This window comes from Nuphar pumila, chromosome 2 (assembly GCF_984573655.1).
Source record: "Nuphar pumila chromosome 2, dmNupPumi1.hap1.1, whole genome shotgun sequence".
Taxonomy (NCBI): Eukaryota; Viridiplantae; Streptophyta; class Magnoliopsida; order Nymphaeales; family Nymphaeaceae; genus Nuphar; species Nuphar pumila.
The window spans coordinates 23,147,357-23,156,683 of record NC_143250.1 but is presented as its reverse complement, the minus strand read 5'-3'; positions in this window follow the sequence as shown (position 1 = coordinate 23,156,683).

The window sequence follows — 9,327 nt, the reverse complement described above, 5'->3', positions numbered from 1 at the left end:
TGAATTGCTCTTGAAGGTTGTAGGCGCCAAGTGTGATGTTTGCATGTATACAAATAAACATAACGATAGTCCCTGTCTACACAGGAATTAGCCTGTGCTTCAAAAAACTGATTGGGGTTGGGTTCATATTTTCTTTTATGCAAAATGCACTAGTTGTGTATGTGGCACTCGGCGTTCTAATAATAAAGATTATATCATCAAACCCTTTAGGACTTATACTCATCGAGGTAGATCATGATGGTATCACCTCGAGTGGCATACTTTATCTTATAAACCAAAGAGTTTAGGCGTTCTACCAGTCACTCGGAGGTTAGGAGGCCAAGTTATCCCTAAGACCTAGGGGTTGACCCCGCTACTGCAGTAGTAGGATCCATCCAAACCGGCCTAGCAAAAATTATCCTGATAAAAATCTGTCACCATGGTACAGACAAGGTCTTTCAGACCTCTGGGCACACAAACATATATAGCATAAGTAACACTCAGATGGCTTCGTTTGATGGAAAAGTTAGGTTATCCTACATACAAGGGGGTGAAATTGTAATTATTGAAACAATGCATTAGTTATAAGTACACTAACTAATGAATGAATAAATAAATGAATGAATGCATGTTAGTACTACTTATGTATCACCTTATGTAATGTACTGATCTTGGTATACTGTTGGATTGATAGTGTAAGACCCATAATTTTTTAGTAAAAATTTTGAATAAATTTGTGAGGCATTTTCATGTAAAAATAGCATATGAACCTGAAATACAAATCAAATCAATTTCTACGAACCAGTTATACTTAGGATATACGTATTCTAATCATAACACTTGTTGTTCAAACATACAAATCATATTTAACAGCAATCAATGATGTTAATTGACAGATCTGATCAAACTAGAATTTTCTGAACCTCATAATAAAATAGAAAAGCGATTAACACAAATCATCTTTTGATGTTAAATAATATTATAGCTAAAATGAACATTTTCAGAAATCAGTAACATGGAAAATCAGCATCCCATGGAGCCATACTTTCACATGCATATACTTAAATCAAAGTACCTACCTTAAATGAGAAGCTTCAAATCGATATAACGTCGGTTGGACACTAGTAGTTGGCTGCGAATCTGACTGACAATCTTCACAACTACCACGGTCTAACTATATCACAAGAGAGAGAGGCACATAGGAGAGTATGGAAAAACATGTAGGCTCTCTTAGCATTTTATAGGGAGGAAAAATAGAAGTTAGAAAATTAGTTAGTGGGGGTTTTAATTCTCAAAAGTCACCTTAGAGTAGTGGGGAGGCTGCCATTCACGCATGGCTTAACGAGAGAGAAATGGGTGGGAGTTTCAAGAAACTCCAAAAGCCTTATTTGATTGATTTTTTTCTCTCTGTTTTTTTTTCACATGTTTTATAACTCCCCCCATTCACATGAATGAGGTGTTACAGCCCACCCTTGTTAGCTATTGTAACTCTTTCATTACCCCAGCCCACCATCTGGACAAAAAAACATTTTTTTGGCTTGATTGAATTTATTATCTTTTTCTTATCTTTTTTTTTCTAACTTATTTTGAAATAACTAGTGTTACTCCCCCATTCACGTGAATGGGAGAGTGGGTTCAGCCCACCACTTCACTTAAGTGCAACCTCTAAAAAAATGTGTTTTATTATTCATTATTTATTTATTTTTTCTTTTTGGTTCAAGTGGGGTCCACTAGAGATGACGCCCCTCTTTAATGTATTAACCCTTCAATGTTGGGTGATGGGTGGTTTTTACTAACATACTTTATGTCTCTAAGTATACTCTATGTAATTATTTCATAACTATTTAATCCATTTAATTTATGTAATAATTTTATTTCTAACACTACTTTCACTTTATGTTATATCATTAAATTATGGATCCAGTTTTATATACATCGATCCACACTCATATCTAAAAACCATTTTGGATTTTGGATCTTGGGATCTAGATTCAATTTGGATCCTTTCGAGATCTAAAACCAATTACCAAAATTTGGCCCATATATATATATATATATATATATATATATATATATATATATATATATATATATATATATATATATATATATATATATATATATATATATATATATATATATTCTACTTTTGAATCTCAAAATTACCTATGAACTAGATCCAAGTACTGAATCCATTTTCCATAGATAGTGGATTTTGGATGTTTTTGATATTTGATCAAGATCCAAATCCCAGTAGTTTTGAATCCATGAAATTACATTTTTAAATTTCTTATAAACCTTTAGTTTATATTAACTTTTTATAAATTATTTTTAAATTACTTAAAATTTTCTTCAAAAATTTGTGGGTCTTACAATAACACACTATCCATAATGTATAAATAAGATATTTAACCTTGAATGTGTTACAAAAATGATAGCACATTATCCATAATGCATAAACAAGATATTTAACCATGACTGTGTTTAAAAAATGATAACACATTATCCATAATGCATAAATAAGATATTTAATATGAATGCATTTTAAAATGATAACACGCCATACGTTATGCATAAATAAGATATTTGACCATGAATGCGTTTAAAAAATGATAACACATTATCCATAATGCATAAACAAGATATTTAACCATAAATATGTTTAAAAAAAGATAACACATTATCCATAACGCATAAACAAGATATTTAACCATGAATGTGTTTCAAAATGATAACACACCATACATTATTCATATACAAGATATTTGATCATGAATGTGTTTTAAAAATGATGACACATTATCCATAATGCATAAATAAGATATTTAACCATGAACATGTTTCAATAATGATAACACACCATACGTTTTGCATAAACAAGATATTTGACTATGAATGTGTTTAAAAAATGATAACACATTATCCATAATGCATAAACAAGATGTTTTAACCATGAATGTGTTTAAAAAATGATAGCACTGTCCATAATGCATAAACAAGTTATTTAACCATGAATGTGTTTCAAAAATGATAGCACACCATACGTTATGCATAAACAAGATATTTAACCTTGAATCTGTTTAAAAAATGATAACACACTATCCATAATTTATAAATTAGCTATTTAACTATGAATGTGTTTCAAAAATGATAACACACTATACATTATACATAAACAAGTTTTTTTTAACTTGATAAAACAACATGAGCCACATATAAACCATGTTTCTAACATAATTTATGGGTCGAAATGATGAAACACCATTAGTATTGATGTACATCTCCATCGACCATGTATTTATATCAAACATAAGAGAAATCATATAGAATATATATATATATATATATATATATATATATATATATATATATATATATTTGTGGTTTCATCCATGATAATCCTTGTTCATACCCACATGCATTACAAGAATGTATGTTTGTATGGATTGAAAAAATAATACTCAAGATGCAATGGATAAAGATTACCCTACTTTTGTTTTTGATGTAGTGGTGCTTGATCTCTACCAAAAATGTATTCTCCTACTGCAACTTATGTAGGATGAAGTCCCTCTAAGGTACCTCACACTACACTTGAGTGGAGAGAAAAGAAAGAACTTCAAAAAACATTGGAGGGGAGAAAGAGAGAGAGCTCAAGACGGCCTCTCTTCTACTTTTTGAGAGGTATTTATAGGTAAGATGGGTGGTTGAGCTTATATGAAGGGAGATGGAGGGTTGAGATTGAGTCTAACATTTTCAAGGTTGGCCCTTGACCCTCTCTAATCATATGAAGACTTTCACATATTTGATAAACTATAACATGATGTTATTTCATGTTTTTCTATTTTTATTTTTATTAGGAATTGTAAAGATTCTACATTGGGATCCATGTGAGGAACATCATTGGTTCTCACCCCTCACACTCCCCAATATATAGACTATGGCAAAATACCCCCCTCCCCCTTGGTTAGGCTTAGTTGGTTGTATTCCAACTAGGTCTAACCTCTAATTACCTTTTTGAAATAATATATTTGCAAGTTTTGATTTTTTTATTATTTTTAGAAACTTCAAATTATGAAATTTTCACATTGGGTCTTATAAGAAACTCCAAATTATGAAATTTCTACTTGGAGTCTTCTAGTTGGATCTGACTTCAATTGCATCTAGTCTAAATCCAAGCTAGATCCAAACTCTAAAAGAATATTAAATTTCTATTTAATATTTTAACAAAATTCTCCTTATCTTAAATTTACAATTTAATGGATAATTCAAGAAAATCATCTACTTAATATTAATTAAGCATAGTTTATAATTTATTGTTAGTTAATCATCAAATAAATACTAATTAATCATACTTAATAATTAAATGCTTGGTATTTAATTCAACATATACTAATAAATCTTAATTAGCCAGGATAAATATTAAATCACCTAATTGATCAATGTTTTCATAGATTGAATTTGCCGCATAGAAATTCTCTTAATTTTGATTAAAATTTCAAAAAAAATTATGGAGCTTACAGAAATAGGTCTAGGTCAATGTTGTCCTTGGCAATATGATCCAAAGCAATCGGTCCAGGTCAAGGCTTACAAGCTGGTCCAAATCCACCCATAATTCAGAGATAGGGGTGGTAATCGACTTGGGTGGTTCCACGGCTGCCACCTGGTGCTGAACCACTATTCCATCTGAAACTGAGACAACATCCGGTCAGGGTCTGCCCGACAATTGTAAGGTCAAATCAGCATCCCTCAGCAACAAAGGTAAGTCTGATTCGACATTCCGCTTAGCTGATTCAACATTTAGCTCAAGCGAGCCCATATCCACTGCATTCAAGTGGGCACCTAGCTTATCCAGGTTAGCAGATCTTGAGGCCAGCTGATGCAGGGCGGCATCACGAACCAGGTCGATTGTGCCGAGTTTGCATTGTCAACATCCAGTTGGGCGGGATCAGCGTCATCAGCTTCTAGCTTCTCCTGATCAGCGTCAGTAGTGTTCCCTCAGGAAGCAGATTAGGTCACGTTGAACATGAGCTTGTCAACATCATGGTCGTCTGTTTGCATTTTGGATGAATGCCAAGTAGCATATAACTATTCTGTTGACTTTTTGACTTTTCAAAATACAAAACAGACAGCCACAATGTTGGCATGAGCAAAAAAGCTCATGCTCAGCATGACCTGATTTGATCGAACCAACCACTAGAGCTGAGTTCCGGCCGGCAGAAGCCTGAGAAAGTAGTTGGAGAGGGGAAGGCGGTGGTGAGACATGTTGTTGCGAATCACGCATAGGATCGTCCTTCATGATGGATGAGTCTCGTTTGTTCTCAGACTACACTGCGGATGTGTTGGGTTATGTTGGGTCCGGAAGGTTGTTGTAGCAATTCTAGCCGACCAGGATGGCATCCTCGATGGATCCGACATTTTTAGAAGGATGCCTTTGAGCCTCGATAGCCTCAATCCGGCGTTGGTATGCAAGCAGCAAACCGACATACACGCTGGGTAGAGGGATGGCGGGGGACAAGGTCTCCACCCCTGCCCCCATCTCAAAAAATTTTCCTCCATCCCATCACGAGTTTTGATTTTAACATTCATCCCCGTTATATGTCCTCCCTGCCCGACCCACTGTCATCCCAAAGTATTTTAGTTATTTTACTAACAGGGATTGGGAATGAGGCAGGGGTGGGACGGGGGGCGGGAGAAAGTGTATGTCCATCCCAGCCTCCATCCCCACACAAGTTTTGATTTTAACCTTCATCCCTGCCTCCATTCTTGTTTCATGTCCATCCCTGGCCCAAACGGGGAAAGGCGGGGTGGGGCCTCATTTTCCTCCGATCCACAACCATCGGCATGGTGTGAGAAGTGCTGCTCGGATGTCTATCAATGCTCCAGTGACATTGCAATCACCTTCGAATGTTTCAGTATTTGCAAGAGGTGCAAATCCGGTCCCCATAATATTGCTTGGCGGCGGGAGCCAGCATTCTCTTCTTCACTGAACACTTGACCTTCTTGAACTTATACACACTCCAACCTTCCTAGTCTAGTGTTGCTCCATTCTCAGTGGTGGCTGTAACGCCTCAAAATTTCAAAAAAAAAAAGTTAAGAGATTTTTTTTTTAAAATAACGAAAACAATATTTTTTTTTAGGTTAAATATTTTGGATGGGTTAGAGTACAATCAATCATCATAGCTGAAATAAAATGTGTTCACTATTAAAATTTAATTTAGTTTCAATAATTTAAAATTTACATTAGAGTTTTTCAATCCAAAATAACAAAATTGTTTTTTCAAAACAATCTCAAAAAAAAAAGAAAAGACTAGCTCTCGACGTCACACAAGTATTTTACATTCGCTCTGCAGTTGCACATCATAATTTATGTGAAAGATCATAAAATAGGTCAGACTCATGAAAGCCTGATAAGAATTATCAATACAAGTAAAATAAAACCAATATACATGAGACATACTATCGTGCATTCAAACAAGAAAACATTTATTTCAAGTAAATCAAAACCAATATACATGATCATATTTCAATAAACTCACGCATTGATCTAAATAATTATCCATTTAAATATGCATATCATCATATTTCATCATGAGAGTATCATTGATAAACAATTAAAATCTTATGCATGAACAGTTAAGGATGCATGTACTTACCATTGTGGAACAAACAACCATTTATGCATGAGTAGCTTAATTATCTTTAATTAAATTTTTTTTTTAATAATTCATGTCATGACTAACTAAATGCATAATTAATTTAAGTTGTCACTTCTAAGCCCTATGGGTATGACACATGCATTAATGTGAATCAAGGTTATGGCGCAGGTATGGTATTCATATAATTTGTAGATTTGGACCTTGTCGGGCACCTTTCATGAGTCCTATGGGTGAGGGATGACCGTATCAGGAGAGCACTCCCAACATCGTCATCATGATGTATCAATTTTTCACTCATAAGTTTCTAACCATCCACCCCGTGGTATGTTGTAGAGGTTTTTCCTATCTTCATAGTTGGAGAAGAGCAACCCTCCGTGCTCAAAAATAATATTCATGAAGCCAATATGTACCGCTTACCCTTTCCTTGTAAGCATCAATAGTTTAGTGTCACATAGTTAACCTTTTTAATTCATTGGGTCCATGCATTTCACAATATAAATCTAATTAAAGATTCAGGCCTATTTCGGGCTCATAGATGTACAATTTTAAATGTCAATTAATAATCATACATCATTACATATTTTTACGATTTAAATTTTAGGATTTGTTCATCAATAAGCATTGGTCATATACAATTAAATGCATTCATATACATTCTCATTCAATGCGCATTTCATTCAATTTGATAGCAATTTGCAATAAAAACCAATATGTGCAACAAGCACCTTATTTAATTTGTGCCCCTATTTGGTCACTCAACGCCCCCATAAAATCTGTGTTCGAATTGTATTTATAATGTCAATCATTCCACAACAAATCAAATTCAAAAATCGATAATGTATTGTGTTCATTGTTGTCTCGGTCCTTAGTTGATTCGGGGCTGGCTAGGCCCCCAAACTAACCTTCTATTACAATTATCACAGTACTGTGTACATTTTGCATACAGAGCTAAATTTTTGACAAAATTTAAAAAAAAATTGTCAGCTTTCTGATGCCATAAATCACTCGTAAAAATTCTTTCGAATGAGGAACATACGACCAGTTTAGTGTTCGCTTATATTTTTTTGTTCTGACTATCACTGTTATGTGCACAATCCCCACTACGGAATTTGATCAGTCCCCCTTGCTTTACTATCCAGTCCGATCCACGAAGGGTTTTTGTTTGAAACCCTTCGTGCATCTGTTTTGGGCTAATCAGCTATGTCTGATTTGCCTGTATCCAGCTAAAACACATGAAACTTTTCATCTTAGCATTTTCTTTGGCCTTGAACACAAATAAAAAAAAAAACTATTCACACGCATAGGTGTGTATACATATTAGATCTGATATGTATACAGAGCATATTGTATACAGTCTGAATTCAATGCTATTCTCATAATTGATTCGAGTGAGAATCGAGTCCTAGAAGGGGCTTTCGATTTTGACAACTGTTTATATGATAAATATGATATAACCAACATTGAATCCTCATAGAAGAGGTTTGATATAGGATTTTACCTATTCAGCATCGTAATAAACTCGTGCGTATGAGTTATAATCTACGGGTAAATAATAGAACCCTTATCTTTTTTGATGAATTGGTAAGCACGAACGCTGGAAAGATCAAATTGGTAGCATGATCTGCATTCTCCTTTTTGTATTATGGTTTCTCCCCATTGCTCAGCCTTGACTAGATGTGTGGTCTGGTCTTCCTTGCTTCGTAAAAGAGGAGAAAATTCAAGAAAGAAGAAGACGAAGAGAAAGGAAAGGGAGGAAGAGGGAGATAGAGAGGAATGACAGAGAAGAAAGCAAAAAGGAAAATAGGGGGGTTGTGACCTCCCAATTCTTTTATACTCTCTCCTCCCGTTCTCTTAACTCTTTCATAAATGCTGAGATTAAGTCTCATCCCTTAAAAGATCTTTTTCTTTTCTTTTTCTCCCTAGGCATCCACTTATATTTATATATATTAGTTTTTTTCTACTTAGCTAGCTATAGGTTTATAGTTTAGGCTGCGTTTTTTTTTCATATGATATGCAAGCTATGCCAAGCAAAAAGGGGTCTACATAGACTGGACGTCACCCTCTTTTGTTTAGCTACTTTCTAAATTCCAAATACAAGCTATCATAGCTTGCTTGTTTGACAAGAAATTAACTTTGCCAATTTTTTAGTTTATTTTTTTTTCTTCCATACTTGCAACATTTTATGTTTTTTTTTCTTTGTTTGTCAGCCCATCCTAAAGAAGCTTGTAAGATGGAATGCCCCCTCCCCATTGGGAGGGTTTTAATTTATGGAAACTTTGGACTTAGTTACCCTATTTTAATTTTTGAAAAGTTTTAAAATTTCTCGTGTTTTTAAACTTTTAAGAAGTTTGAATTTAACTTGAGGTGTCACATAGGATGGGCCCCATAGGGGGATGCCCCACCTATGCACCTCTACCAAATTATGAATTTTAGTTAAATCCAAAAATTTTATTCAATACAAAAATTAATTTACTAATTAACACTATTGTGTATTTTAGATTTTAAATTCATAAAATTAAATTCAAATTTATTGAAATTATATTACATACATATTAAATTATTCTAAAAAAAATTTGAACTCATATTTGATTTTATTTAGACAAAATTTATTAGTCTTTTTATTAAATTTTATTTTTTTCATAAATTTAATTTTGAGCACAAATTTCACTAAAATCAACTTTAATTATTTATA